Source organism: Anabrus simplex, chromosome 5 (genome assembly GCF_040414725.1).
Source record: "Anabrus simplex isolate iqAnaSimp1 chromosome 5, ASM4041472v1, whole genome shotgun sequence".
In the NCBI taxonomy this organism is placed as follows: Eukaryota; Metazoa; Arthropoda; class Insecta; order Orthoptera; family Tettigoniidae; genus Anabrus; species Anabrus simplex.
The window spans coordinates 263169663-263186088 of record NC_090269.1 but is presented as its reverse complement, the minus strand read 5'-3'; the positions used below and the strand labels follow the sequence as shown (position 1 = coordinate 263186088).

General features: G+C 39.2%; 1 protein-coding gene across 1 annotated transcript in view; it reads right to left on the bottom strand.

Annotated features, from left to right (window-relative positions):
* Window positions 1-230: 230 nt before the first annotated feature.
* The window catches only part of Afg3l2 (AFG3 like matrix AAA peptidase subunit 2), a 268652-nt gene continuing 252456 nt past the window's right edge, over window positions 231-16426 (bottom strand). Inside the window, exon 15 of the mRNA XM_067147372.2 lies at window positions 231-422. The gene's annotated coding sequence lies outside the window, so the exon portion shown is untranslated. The remainder of the gene's footprint in view (window positions 423-16426) is intronic.

Below are 16426 nucleotides of genomic sequence, written 5' to 3'. Positions count from 1 at the left end.
CTGAATAACATAAAATAACGATTAGCTTAAAAAATGATTTATAAACAACAATGACCTTAAGAAATGAAATATAATTCACATTCCAACATGAAAAAAAGGGGGAACAGACCCTTAATAGTAAAATAAATGGTTCACAGATGAGAAAAAATTAGTCTCAGAGGAACTAAATATTTTAAATATGTATATACAGTAACAAATAAGGCAACACAATATAAAGATTACAAAATCAATAATAAAAACAACATTATTTATTCAAAAAATATCTCAATGTACATTACTTACAAACTGAATACAGTGTATACTTAATAAATAATTGCTAATGTGCTCAACGACGCTGTTCATCCCCTTTCTCTGCAATAGCACACAATATTCACTGCCAGATAGCGGGATGAGCAGTACTACAGGGCTGAACATCATTTTAACTGAAACAAATTCAAACGAACGACAGTTAGGGCAGAAACAAAAAATAACCTTATACAATGAACTATATTTACAACACCAAAGAGTCGTCATACCCAGGGGTGGAGCAAGTTTCCAAATCTAGATCTGTTGAATAAACAAGTATAGGCCTATTTCAGAGGTTTTCAACCGGCAGCATTTTTGTGGTCCAAAACATCATTTAAAAAACATGAAATAATTGTATACTTCTTCAAATAAATATATATGTGGAACCATGTTTTTGGAATATTTTATGTCATCACATTATCCCTGTACTGGACCCTTCACTGGGTGAATGAACTCATCCACTGCTGCTGCTGCTGCTTATTATTATTATTATTATTATTATTATTATTATTATTATTATTATTATTATTATTATTATTATTATTATTATTATTATTATTATTATTATTATTATCGTAGGGCATTTACAAGCATAATCTGTAAAAAATATACAATTAACATACAAATTAAAATATAGAGGTAATTAAACTAGAATGTCCAGCTTCGACAACCAGTCCACTGCACTTGATGTCAATTCATGCAGAGTCCGTAAACCGTCCTTAAATGCTGACAGTGGACAGCTCTCTCAACAAAATGAAGCAATGTCTGCTTCTCAACACCACACTCACACGCAGCACTTTCACAATATCCCCACTTTTTCATCATGTATCGGCACCTGCCGTGGCCTGTTCTGAAACGGTTGAGTTTTGACCACTCATGACGAGGAAGATCGAAACCTGGCACTTTCTTCGTTGGGTCTTTAATCAGAAAGGCGTTGGTGGGTGGACATTGTTCCCATCGCTGTCTCCATTCTGCTGTTACACTGAATTTTTCATAGGAGTTGCTGCTGATTAATTCACTTACACTGTTTCTCACCTATGAAGTAACAGTTCTATGACTACTGCACACGAAGTAGGAAGCCGTTTCCAGCACTACAGTCAGGATTGTGTTGGGTTTGATGATTCACTTTAGCACTAAACAAAATGAGCAACAGTTACAAACAACGAAAGACTGATCATGAAAATTAGAAAATTAGAATCAATGTTATTTTCTGACAAGACTGTACAATGATAGGTTATTTGGCATGGGAGAAGAAGTTACAAGAAACTGTCTAGCAAGGTTCAAAATTGCTAGTTTTCATTGTTTCTGGACAAGAGTACTGATGAAAAAGATAAGAATCAGCCCTTCATATCAATATGTATGATACAGGATGATTTTTCAACCAAAGGGGACCTCTGCTCTCTTTACGGAACCACAAAAGATGACATAAATATACGATGCAGTAAAGAGATCGATACAGAACAATGGTGGATTTGGTATGTGTTCATGCATTATTACAGAGGGAGCAATAGTGATGACAGCAGAAAAATCTGGATTTGTAAGGTTTCTAGGAAAAGTTGCATAAACTGGGCAGCTTTTTATTGCATTATTCACTAAATAGTTTTGTGTGTGGAATCTGTGAAAGTGAATGAGTATATGAAACAATAATTGACATTTAAGAGACATGATATGGGCTTTAGGGCTTATGCCGTGTCAAGAAAAAAAGGTGAAACTCTTTTCGTTTCACAGAGAACTTGCTCTTCGTCTTCAGAAGAAAATCTTGATTGTTCTCAAGGAAGTCTTCTACAATAATGAGGGTTTGAATGCAAGATTGTTTTACTGTGGGAACTGTAGTGGTACGCTTGTTTGTCACCAGGTGGCTCCCTATATGCTGGCACAGCATTCCAAGCGAGAGCTGACGGCGTTAAGCACCAATTAAGATGTTCATCACACCGTGTGTGCGTGAGGAATAACAGAGGGGAGAGAGAACATCAGACAAATCAGGGATGAATGTGGTAGAAGAAATAAATAAAAAATAATAACATAAAATGCTACAAAAGACACCAGGATAAAATAGAACAGAGCTGAAGAATGAAAAACTATCACTGAAGAAGACTTCCTGGGGAACAGTCGAGATTTTATTCTGAAGACGCGGAGCAAATTTCTCTGCAAAACAAAGAGTTTCACCTTGTTTTCTTGACACAGCATAAGCCCAAAAGCTCATATCATGCCTACAAGTACGGGCCGTGAAAGCATCAATGTTGACATTTAAAAGAATTTTTGGAAGATACAGCTACTGAATATGGCAACTCGCCTTTTTTTCAGCTATGCAAGCTGAGTGCACGGCAGTTCCTTCAGAGATTCTTCAAATTAAAAATTTAATGAATTCCTTAATCAGTTTGCTTCACTGGACATACGACAACTAGAACAGTCTGAACGTATGAACTTTCTAAACAACCGGGGTTTCTAACTGGTATTACTGATTATCTGAATGAAGAGAACCTGAAGCTGCAAAAAAGAAACCAGGTGGGGTCCGATTTAATGGGAAGCGTAAATGGTTTTCATAACAGTCTGAGGATTTACAAATTTACTTTGGAAAGGAATGAAATAAATGTAAAGCTTCCAATTTTTCTTTGAACTATTCTTTTTCATACTTCCTGTTTAATTTTAGGGATTTAGGTTAAGCTAAATTGAAAAAAAAAAAAACAACACACACATCATCTTCATTACGGACTGAATACGCTTTCCAGTGTCCAAATTGCAAATTATTGTGAATTAACTAAGCCCCTCTGCAGTCCTCTCTTTGTAACTAGTTATGTGGCCTCATTAAGTTCCATACCTCTTAAACGGCTGCAGCGGGCAATATGACCGGTGAGAAATTTTAATACTTTGCCATTTTCAAGTTTTTTATTCCTATAAACAGAGGTTTACAAAATGCTCATGTGGTTAGCTGTTCTTCTCATTAACGTTTTTTTAGTCTGAAAACTTGAAGCAGTGGCGTAAAAACCATTGATGTACCTAGAACGGCTGGAGTGGTCATATTGACCAAGAATATTTATAAACTGCTGGAGTCGTGTTTAAGCTACGATCTCTTTATAGATTAATAATGCATAAAGAACAATGAAGCACTGCATGTTGTTGGAACTGTATAAACGATTTCATACATCACCAGACAACAATGGTCTTGATCCCGCTCAAAATAAATAAATCTAACCCATTGTTGTCGCGCACTGGTACTTCTGTACTGAAAGGAGTAGCATGTCTCGCTGTGCACATGGACTCTGCACACTGCAAAATACTGTGGAAAATGAGTCTGGTCCTGAAGAATCCAATGATTCAGCAGACAGTGATGATCTGGAATACATTCTACCTACAGACACAATGATTCCAAGAGTGAAAGTGCGAACAGTGATGATGTCATCGAGTGAGATAATGAAATTCATGCACCCCAACATTCAGGAAAATAAGGTTAGTAAAAATCTTGATGTAATATATCATATTATACAGGGTCTCTCATATAAACCCAGACCGAATGCACAGTGTTTGTACTCTATGCTATGACAGCTGTTTCAGCCGAACTTACGACACACGCGGCCACACTACTTTACGGGTGTATACAATCTTGTATGAAATCTTACCTTATAAAAGGTGCTGGAAGTGTTGTCCTTGTTGAGTTATACAGGTGTTGTATCTGGTAACCACAATCTGGCTGACGCGAGCAAGTTCTGCCACTGTAATGTTTCTGATTTCATTCATAATGTTTTCTTTCAGTTCCTCCAATGTGTGAGGATTTGTTCTGATACACTTTCTTTCAGTTTACCCCATAAATAAAAAATCACACACACTGTTAAATCTGGAGAACAAGCAGGAAAAAGACCAGTACTGATCACTCTGTAAAAACTTCCAAGATTGTAAGAAGAGAATTATCTGCTGTATGAGCAGGTGCTGAATCTTGTTGAAACCACCCACACCAATCTTCCTATCATAATGAGTGATTTCATAAACATCATTAGGATTTTCTGCACACCAATAGCAAGAGTTATGAGTGTTTACATGACCATTAAGATGAAACCAGGCCTCATCCGAAAAGAACACACGCTGTGGGTCGAATTAACGATCATTCATTGATGCGAGATACCACTCACAATCTCACTCTTGTGGTTGGATCAGCATGTTTTAAATAATGGGCCCATGAAAACCTGTACTGTTTGATATGTAACAGCTTTGAAGCTCTGTGTGCAGAAGAAACTGAAACCCCCACCTGTTGTGCTAATTTTGTGAGCGATTTATTCATTGACCGAAGATTCGCACCAATATAATCTAGGCTTTTCCTCTGTTAAAACTGTTGGTGCGTGTGCATGTTTTTTATTGAGCATTGAGCCAGTAGTTTTAAATTTATTTACAATTATGTAAATCCGTACTCGTGAAGGTGGCACTTCACCAGGAAATTGCTGAAGAAATGCATAGCGTACCCATCGAGCTGGCTCATACTTAAAATAACTTTTACATACAAAAATACGGTGTTGCAATGATAACTGTCTCACCAACAGCTGAGATTCAGATTGATGACTCGTGCTTGCCGGGTCGAATATGTGCAGGCTGCTTGAAAGTTTAAGAACTATGCACATGCCTGCCATACTGCAGCTGCCGTAGCCCAGAGTACAAACACCATGCGCTCAGTCTGGGTTTATATGAGAGACCCTGCATTGTTAGTGCACCTACAGTACATAGTCGGGCCTATGGTGTAGGGGTAGCGTGCCTGCCACTTACCCGGAGGCCCCGGGTTCAATTTCCGGCCAGGTCAGGGATTTTTACCTGGATCTGAGGGCTGGTTCAAGGTCCACTCGGCCTAGGTGATTAGAATCGAGGAGCTATCTGACGGCGAGATGGCGTCCCCGGTCTAGAAAGCCAAGAATACCAGCCGAGAGCATTTGTCCTGCTGACCACACAACACCTCATAATCAGAAGGCCTTCAGGCTGAGCAGCGGCCGCTTGGTAGGCCAAGGCCCTTCAGGGCTGTAGTGTCATGGGGTTAGGTTAGTTAGTAGGGTTTCATATACGCCTTCCATGAAGCTGGTGGTCCTACTGCATCTGCTAAACGCAGTGTTTATGACAATGTAGCAAGTGCTTTTCAGCTGCTGATTGACGGATCAATTCTTCGTCATATTAAAAAATGTACTGAGGCAAAGGAGACTTCAAGACAATAACTGGACCATTTCATTGGAAGAGATGGATGTATTTACTGCATTACTTTACGCTTGGTGTACATGGTGAGAAGGAAAAAATCTGTCGACTTTCTTTGGTCAAAAGACTAGGGCCTAGCTTTCTTTAGTGAGATGATGTCACGGCGGAAGCTCAAAACTAGTATGCGTTCCTGCATTTCGATATGAAATCTACAAGGTCAGAGCATCTGCAGAATGATAAGGTTGTGATTATGTCAGAGGTCTGGAATAAGTGTGTAGATAACTGTCAACTATGCTATAAGCATGATGCAAACATGTGTACTGATGAACAATTATTTCCTACTAAAAGCAGATATAGTTTCATCCAATTCTGGCAAACAAACCTGATGAGTTTGGCATCAAATTCTGGGTCAACGTAGATGCAAATTCAAAATACATGTGTTTCCCTACCTCGGAAATGACGAATTACGACCAACTGGCCAGACATTATCTGAGAATGTAGTTCTACATCTTGTTGTTCCATTCCTGAACAAGGAAAGAAATGTAACAACTGATAACTTTGTTTACATCGATGAGTCTGGGAGAAAAACTGAAAGCAAGGAGAACAAGTATTGTGAGTACAGTAAATAAATCATTGCAAGAAGTTCCTAATGCAATTAGAAATTCAAATGCACACTTATACGTAGTACAATCATTAAGTTCTGAGACTGACCACATGATGGCGCTGTGGTGCACTACAGCGCATAGGTGGCGCTGTGGTATGGTACCATGTTAGTTAGTCTCTTGTCCCTGCAAGAGAAAGTTGACTGCATACACTGGAAACAGACGTACGGTCGTTGCGACAGTGATTTGAATGCACCTGTCAGACGTTGACATGTCACAGTTTGAGTAATGGGCAAACATCAAATTCTGCCAGAAATTAGGCAAAACCACTGCCAAAACGTTGGAAATGATGCAGCAGGTTTACGGTGAGGACGCACCGAGTTGCAGTGTTGTGTTTACGTGGCGCCAACGTTTTATGCAAAGACAGGACAGTTCGGAAGATGATGTGCGTACTGGTCGGCCACAAACAGTTCGAACGGAATGCAAGATCCAAGAAGTTGCAACATTGGTGCATGCTAACCTCTCCCAATCGGTAGACGATCTCGCAGCAGCAACAGGGGTCAGCCATGGTACTTGCCACAAAATTCTGATGGATGACCTGAACACGTGCCAACGGCCGTAGCCGTGTTGAAACACCGGATCCCGTGAGATCTCCGAAGTTAAGCAATATTGGGCGTGGTCAGGAGTTGGATGGGTTGCCACGCACTGTTGGTGGGGGGTAAGGGAATGGAGGAGCGGAAAGGAACTGGCCACCCTACCGCACGTAAACTCCGGCTCAGGAACACCTCTGCGGAGGTTCGGACCTGCCTTCAGCAGAATAACCCTTACCTTACCTACCTGAACATGTCTTGTGTTACCTAGCAGTGTGCCACGAATCCCATCGCAAGACCTACCTGATGATCGCATGATGATTTTTGGTGACCTCATCAGTAGCGCTGATGATGATCCGACATTTCTCAACCAGATAATAAGTGGAGACAAAACATGGTGTTTCCTTTACGATCCACAACTGAAACGACAATCCACCACCTGGAAAATGCCATCATCACCACGACAGAAAAAACCACAACAAGACAGGTCAAAAGGCAATGTAATGCTGGAACTGTTTTTTGATTCAAATGGAATCGTTCACATGGAATTCCTCCCAGATGGTGCAACAGTAAACAAAACCTGCTACAAGGAGATCCTTGGCCGTTTACGTGATGCAATTTGCCGTAAGCGACCTGGGCTTTAGCGTACAAAGAATTGGCTGTTGCTACAAGACAATGTCCTTGCACATCACTTTGTTGTCCAAGAGGTACTTGCAAGGCAGCAGGGGCCAGTTTTGCCACACCCTCCGTACTCACCTGATCTTGCACCATGTGATTTTTTTCTCTTTCCTTGCTTGAAAGCACTCCTATGTGGTTGCACATTTCAGTCGTCCGGAGGGGTCACGACGGCCAAAAGAGAAGCATGCGGGACCTTCCTGCCAACTGCTTTCAGAGGTGCTTACAGCAGCTATACCAACGTTGGCAAACGTGCATAATGGCCAATGGCGACTATTTTGAGGGTGGATGTGGTTCTGTGTAGGTGTACGCCATGTAATGCGGCATTGTGTGCAACATACAGAGTTGTGTGGGTGCCTATCCTCCAGGCATCAAGTCTCAGAACTTAATGACTGTACTACGTATAGCACTTCAGCGTTGAAGTGTGGTAACACCACTCTCACTATGCATCAAGGGAAGAAACGAAAGACACTTATCATTTTGAGTATGGTGCATCCAAGTGTAAGTTTTAACAGTAGTCACAAAAAGAAGATGCCGAAAAAAATAATGTTATTGCTTTTACGTCCCACTAACTACTCTGACTGTTTTCGGATACATCAACGTGCCAGAATTTTGTCCCGCAGGAGTTCTTTCGGTTGCCAGTAAATCTACCGACATGAGGTTGACGTACTTGAGCACCTTTGGAGTCAGAAAGCTAGCGCCTCAACCGTCTGAGCCACTCAGCCCAGTGGACATAGTTGATAGATGGTTCATAGTGGACATAGTTGATAGATGGTTCATTTTCATACAACAAAATTACCATCCCAACATTGGTCTGTTCAGGTTTTTTACAATATGCTTCATTTTGCAGGGGTCAATGTCTGAGGTCTCTACACAGGTGTCACCAGAAAGAAAATGATTTGAAGATCATTTTTGCTTCAGGTGGCTCAGAAACTCAAGAGACTTGTACGGAAGGAAGAAACCACAAAAGGCCTTATCCATGATCCAGAAATGTCAAGAGGCAACAAGGAAGAACTTACCATGCTGAAAAGGTGTCAGTGTCGGATAGCACATCGTAGTGGCAACAAAACAATGGATGTGTGCTCATTGTGTAACAAAGCTGTGTGCAGAAAATGCATGGACAAGATCAAGAAAGAGTTTGTGCATGTGAACTGCAATGTCAAGTAGCCAATCACAGCAAGCAAGACATGATGGCCCACCCTGTTGCACGATTGAATGTATGTAATTCTGAGGAATAATGTGAAGTTCAATAACAACAGTAAATAAAGCACAGTGATGACATAAGATTTCCTGACAAATTGTGCCCTAAAATTATGACATACAATCTTTTAAAACAGTATATTTCAATACAGCTGTCAAATTGACCACCGCAGCCATTCTAAGAGTGCCAGAGAGTCGGCCATTCTAGTGTTAAATCATTAGAAACCAAGTCTAAATATTGTCACCTTGGTCTTCCTCTACTTCTCTTACCCTCCATGGCTGAGTCCATTATTCTCCCAGGTTAACCTATCTCCCTCCATTCACCTCACAAGGCCCCAGCACTAAAGCTGATTTATATGCATAGCTTCATCCATCCAGTTTATTCCTAACTTAGCCTTCCTCTGTGTACTCTCCTGCCAATACGCCTACCTGTTTGTACTAACAATCGCCTTCTCCGTACTTTCTAGTCTGTTACTTCTAACTTATATCCTTACTCCAACAAGCTTTCACTACTGTACACCAAAGTTGGTCTGAAAACAAACCAGTGTAAATTAAAGATTTTACCAGGAGCTGCCTTCTTTCTTACAGAATACTGTTTATTGCATCTGTGAGTTCACTGCATTTGCTTTGCTACACCTGTATTCAATTTTACTTCCTATACTGTCAGCCTGGGAAAATACACATCCTACATCTTTGAAATGGCTTCCAATTTTGTATTCCCAACTTCCCAACATAACATTCAATCTTCTTAGGTTTCTTCCCTGCTGACATTGCTTTAAACTTGGAAATGCTAATTTTCATATCATACTCATTGCACCTATTGTCAAGAGCCAAGATATTAGATTCGAAGCTTTCAACACAGTTTGGCATTAAGACCAAGCCACTGGCATAGCCCAAACTGCTTACTGCTTTTTCCACCTAACTGAGTCCCTCCGTGCCATTTTATACCTTTCAATAAACGACCACCTATGAACAACAAAAGTGAAATATTACAGCCTTGTCTAACCCAAGTAAATACTTACACAGAGAACTCGTTTCACCATCAGTTCTCAGCAACACCCAATTGTCGACACAAATGCCTTCGATTGCCTGTAATAACCTACTCCTAATCTCAAAATCTTTCAGTAATACCAACATCTTTTCTTGTTCATATAAATATTTTAAGGAAGCTAAAATGATCATTTCTTGAAATACTGGTACAGTCTCAGGGGAACTAGCTACTTAATGCTCAGTTAGGTCCAAACACTTCACAAGCTCCACTGTGCATAGTAAGACACATAGCCTGGAAAGACAACAAGATAATGCATGCCCTCAACTCAGCTCAATTCACGAAGGCAAACTGGGAAAATAGAATGGAAATTTCTATCACACCCTGCTTCCATTCCTAACACAGCAACCATCATCATTTTTCGGTTTTGTGAAGAAATAAATGCAAAGCCAACACTATGAGACAACAGCCTGTCTGCAGGCTGCTGGAAAGAAATTCTACTGCAAGGGTATGAAGAAAATAAAAAGAATACAATGAATGACCTTGCTTTCTTGCCCTTACAAATGTCATCATCATCATCATCATCATCATCATTATTATTATATTAGATTAGGAAATTAAGTCTTAAAGGAAGTAGCTGAATATTGTTACTCGGGTAGTAAAATAACTAACGATGACAGAAGTAAGGAGAACATAAAATGCAGACTAGCACAAGCAAGGAGAGCTTTCTTAAGAAAAGAAATACGCTCACTTCAAATATTGATATAAGAATTAGGAAGATGTTTCTGAAGACTTTCATCTGGAGCGTGGCATTGTATGGAAATGAAACATGGACGATAACTAGCTCAGAAAGAGAACAGAAGCTTTTGAAATGTGGTGTTACAGAAGAATGTTGAAGGTGAGATGGATAGATCGAATCACAAACGAAGAGATACTGAATTGAATTGGTGAAAGGAGATCAATTTGGCTAAATTTGATGAGAAGAAGGGATGGAATGATAGGACACATCTGAAGACACCCAAGACTTGTTCAGTTGGTTTTTGAAGGAAGTGTAGGCGGTAAGAACGGTAGGCATAGACCAAGGTACGAATATGATAAGAAGATTAGAGCAAATGCAGGATGCAATACTTATGTAGAAATGAAAAGGTTAGCACAGGATAGCTGCATCAAAGCAGTCTATAGACTGATGACGTAAACAACAACAACAACAACAATAATAATAATAATAATAATAATAATAATAATAATAATAATAATAATAATAATAATAATAATAATAATAGTATCTGATGTCTGTCAAGCAATGAGAAGCTGAAACACAACGGTCATCTGCCTGGAAGCCCTGTCTGCCAAGGAGGACCTGTTACTAAACACAAAAGGCTTGACTGAAAAACTAGGTCACAGAGAAAAAAATTCTTAGAAAAATCCAAGGCCCAGTGATGAACGATGGGGTATACTGAAGACATCACAATTCAGAGCTCAACTTCCAGACAGCGTGTCTCTCAAACTGTGTGAGGAAATAGAGGGCAGCTATAATAGGGTCATGTGTTAATATAGTCTCAAAACAGGCTGACCAACTGCCTGTTCACCTTCTGGCAAAGCAAGTAAGCCCATATCACTTGGCTGACTGAGACTTAGGAGGACATAAAAGAACTGGGGTGAAATATTTATGAAACAGAAGTCTGTGGTTTTCAGGAATAACCTTTGAATAGGAAAGAAAGCAGCTATACCAAGAGAAGATGTGACAATACTAGGCAAAGATTAAGGCAACAGTTGAACAAGCATGGTCCCAAGTAGGCTCGTTCAGAAGAAGAAGAAGAAGAAGAAGAAGAAGAAGAAGAAGAAGAAGAAGAAGAAGAAGAAGAAGAAGAAGAAGAAGAAGAAGAAGAAGAAGTAATCGTATGGTCTCAGCTATTGGGGTGCAAGTCTTCTGAAGCATAGCCATCTAGGTGGCCTGAGTACCAAATTTGACGTTTCAATTTCTGCCACCTAATATCTACTGGATGATTCCCACAGCTGAATTAATTTTGTCCGGTAGATGTAGAGTGCACTGTTAGAGGTCATAAACAAGCCAATAATTATGACATGGGATGCCAAGATTTTTGCCTGTCCTTCAGAAAATCAGCTATCTCTGGCAAGATATCCTGCAAACTTGGGATCAGGAGTGGGACACACTACTTCTGATTAACTGAGGCAGTTTGAAGAAAATAATTGAACCTATATAGTATAAATTACAAAATGCATGATGAAATGGATTAGGTAAGTTTTTGTAACACATAGGTTTAACAATTTCAGAGCCTTACTGACAAAGTGTTACAATATATCATCACCACTATGGCAAACTAGCAAAAGTAACGAACTAGGGAACCTGTAGTTCTGAAGTTTTGGTCTCGATTTTATTATTTATATAATATCTACTCTCTGACAAAGTCTCACATCTGCAGCTCATTCTATATGACTAACACATAAAACCAATCCCTAAATAAAAAGATTGATTTGACATGAGTAATCACTACTTCTTTCAGCTCTACTAATTTTTTGACAATTTGCAGATTCATTAGCTTGCTCGAGAGGGGAGGGGGTGATATACTAAACACAATAATATTTTAACCCTTTCAGGTCCAAGAAATTAAAATTGGAAATTAATACTGTAGTTTAATTTCCGAGTAAATCCAATTTTAATGTTTTAAGACCCTAATGTTAGACCTTATATAGGAAGAAAGGAGAGCAAATACTGTATTTGGCATGGTTTATTGGGCCAACATTGCGGATTGGTGAGAGTTTTGATTTTTATTACGTAAGACCTACATGAAATGTCATAGCTGTGCTCCTACGTGCAGAAATTCTTCAGAGTACTAGACACAGTCATACTACATATCGTCCCCACTATGGCAAACTAGCGAGTGACAAACTAGAGAACCTGTAGTTCTAGAGTATGTACAGTAGATGCTTCAATTAATCCGGTAATAATGGACACTTTGAGGTGTTTTTGACCGACTTGGCTTGTCATCATAATATTTTTTGCAGATGACAAAGAGACATTTACAATGGAAACAGCAAAGAAATGCAACACAGAAAAATAATATCAGGTGTGCAGCATGTGCAGCTATATTCAGCCTGAAAGCAGTAGTTCATATGAGAGCAGACAGTGACAAAGTAGTTTCCAAATGAAAGCACAAGGCCAAAAAGGGTTAAACATCACATCACATCACATCAGCAGTAGTTCATATGAGAGCAGACAGTGATAAAGTAGTTTCCAAATGAAAGCACAAGGCCAAAAAGGGTTAAACATCACATCACATCACATCACATCACATCACAATCACATCATGTTCATATAGAACTGTTTGAAAAACATGCTATAAACATTGCACGTTTGCAGTTCATGAGAGAATACTCATAGTACACAGAGCAAGCAAGACAGAAAGAGCATCAGCAAGACAATGAGGCAAAGACATCAAAGGGAAATACAAAGGTATTCTCACCAGTGTGAGAAGAAGAAGAGTCCATTGTGAAATGATGCAGCAGTGTTGTCCTTCTCCCCAGAGTGTAGCTGACATCATAGGTAAGGTCAACTCCCTCAAAATTATTTTTTGTTTCATATATTAAATATGTCCTTGTTGTCATTTCTTGTTGGGTAAGGTATGTTTGCATCTGACTCTTGGTACATGCCAAAGCTAAATGAAGCTTTCACCAAAGTCACCATCCCATTTATGGCTACCCATGATGGTATGGGAGCTGCTGAGGTATGGGTGGTACTGAGTAATGACATTGGAACGTGATGTTATGAAAGGTGTAACTCATAAGGCTTGTCGTGTTGCAAAAGCACTTTCCGGCCCAATGACAAAAGCAAGGGCAATCTACCTCATTTGTCACTATGCCTAATACACCTCATTTTAGCATTGCCATCGGCTTTTGCAGTTTCCCTGTAACTACATAAACTTTGGTGATGCTATTTGAGGATCCAACCAGCCTCTGGGCTGATGATCTAACAGACAGACTTCTTAAATATATTTTCTGTGGTAATAATAATTTTAAGCCCTGAAATATATCTTGAAGTTTAATTTTAAAATGACACTCCAAAGAATACGTCATTTACAGTGTTTTTAAAATATCTCTTAGTTACAAGATACAAAACATTTCTTTTGTTGTAATAAATCCAATGGCTTCGATGGCAGAAGAGGAAATACGTTTCCCAATGGCGGAGAAGCCAGAAGAACCACGTGGTTTGACGAAGGAGGAAAGGGCATGACAGTTTCACATGTTAGTGGCGGTATCCCGACAGCGTCTGATCCGTTAGTGGCGGCTGAAATAATAAACTCAGAAGTGGAATTCTGAGCACAATCAGACTGGGATCCCAAACTCAGTCAAAAATCCAATCCAAGTAAATCAACGTGGATATAGCACCTTCAAAAGAGAATAAGCCCAGTGGGTCAAATCCAACGGTTGAAAAACTGCAAGTGGTCTATTTAGATTCTGGGGAGGCCACAGAAGTGTGCACAGAGGTAAGTCAGAGTGCCTCCAGACCCCATAAGAGCAAAATCCAACCGAAATCAAGAATGTGGCTTATGACATTCAACACAAATTCCCTCTTGAAAATTGAAAAACTTAAAAACATCCTAGACAAATCCAGAGAACATAAAATAACAATTATTGCATTTCAAGATGAGTATCCCTCTTGATTCAGAAGGATGCAGACTATACAAAGGAAATCCAGGAGAATGATTTAAGACAAACTGTCTACAATTTGAGACCGGATTTATAGTAGATAAGTCAATACTTGATTCAGTTACATTTTTCAAGTCCTACTCCGGTCGACTCTCTACACTGGCAATAAAAAATCAGCAAACAAGATCTACACGCTAATCAACAGACACGTGCCAATTAATATCGACAACAGAAACAACCCAGAAAAAGTGGAAGAATTCTGGAATCAATTAGATAATATTCTCCAAAAAAATACCAAAAAATCATGTCAAAGTTCTCGTTGGTGACTTCAATGCTCAAATCGGCAAAGAAAAGAAATATAGACACTGGGTCGGTAAATGGTCAGGACATAAGCAGATCAACAAGAATGGCATGCGACTCATTGAGATTTGCAAAAACCATGACTTTTTTTCAAATCCTTATTTTTCAAGAAAAAGAACGTCTAAAACCATCCTCGGATCTCGCCTAATCCGCTATTAGGTGAATACTAACTGGACCATGCAATGATCTCCAGCCAAAACACACTAGAAATAATGAATCTCAAAGTTCTTAGACTAGATCTAGATTCAGACCATTACCCCACAAAATTCTCTTTGAACATCATTACAGAAAAGAGAAAGTTCACCCAGAAAGCTCCACACTGTAAATACGATGTACAAAAGGTAAAAGGCAATGAAAAGAAACACAAAAATTGAATCCTGGCAACAACTTCAAGCAGGGCTTGTAAAAATTGCAGAAAACATAGCACCACAATCCAAGACATGGAAACACACATGGTGGACAGATGAGTGTGATCAACTCATGAAACTCAGACAGAAGGCATGGCTAAATTGGTCATGCAATAAAAATCTAAAAACTAGGTAGGACCTCAAAGATGTCAGAAAAAGGGTCACTAAATCTATAAGAAAGATTCGTAAACAGCATGAGGACACAAAATTACAAGAAATAGAATTTGACTTCAGGATACACAATTCACAAAATTACTACAGAACATTCAAACAAAAATTAACCAAGTATTCCTCTCCGTCGCTCCAATTCAAGAATGAACTCGGGGAAATGGCTCACAGCAATGCTGAAAACTGTGAAATTTTTGAGAAATATTTTTTTAAACTATAAATTGTGAAAAGCCCCAAGAAAAATTTAAATTCTATGTAGCACAATGGAACCCAGACTCAGAACCACCCAGCGTACAGGAAATTAAAGAGAGAATTCACTCACTGAAAAATGACAAAGCATCAGGAGATGATCAAATTACTGCAGAACTATGGAAGAAAGCAGCAGAAAATCTCATCACAAAACTCAAAGAAATTATGGATGAAATCTGGTGAAATGAAAAAATCACTGCAGAATGGAAGATGGCAATCATACATCCACTGTACAAAAAAGGAAGCAAGACAGACCCCAAAAATTATCATGGAATTTCACTGCTTTCAGTAGCCTATATTCTATCCAAAGCTCTCTTGAACCATGCAGAATCTCAACTGGATCCAGCAATAGGTGAATATCAAGGTGAATTCTGAAAAGGACCTTCATGTGCAGAGCAAATTATAAATCTAAAAAGCTCTATGAAATATTTCCACAGTTCATCAAACAAGAATTATGTCATCACATTCGTCTACTTCAGAAAAGCATGCGACAGCGTAGATAGAGAATCACTTTTTCAAGTATTAGCAGAATTTGGGCTTGATCAGAAAACAACAAATATCAAAGAAACACTCACAGAAACCAAATCCAAAGTGAAGTTTATGGGAGAATTGAGCACAGAATTTCAAATAGACCCAGGAGTACAAGGTGATGGACTATCCCATATGTAAAGCAACTCACATTAATTATCAAACGGTCAATAATAATAATAATAATGTTATTGGTTTTATGTCCTACTAACTACTTTTACAGTTTTCTGAGACGCCGGGATGTTGGAATTTAGTCCTGCAGGAGTTCTTTTACATGCCAGTAAATCTACCAACACGAGGCTGATGTATTTGAGCACCTTCAAACACCACCGGGCTGAGCCAGGATCGAACCTGCAAAATTGGGGTCAGAAGGCCAGAGCCTGAACCGTTTGAGCCACTCAGCCTGTCATAAACTGTCAGCATACAATGTATTTACTAATGAATCTACTGCAATGTTCCTGACAAACAGATCTGAATTGTTCTGATCAAGTTTATATTAGCTTTCAAAATTTCAATGAGTGCAAGACAAATCTTGACATGAGA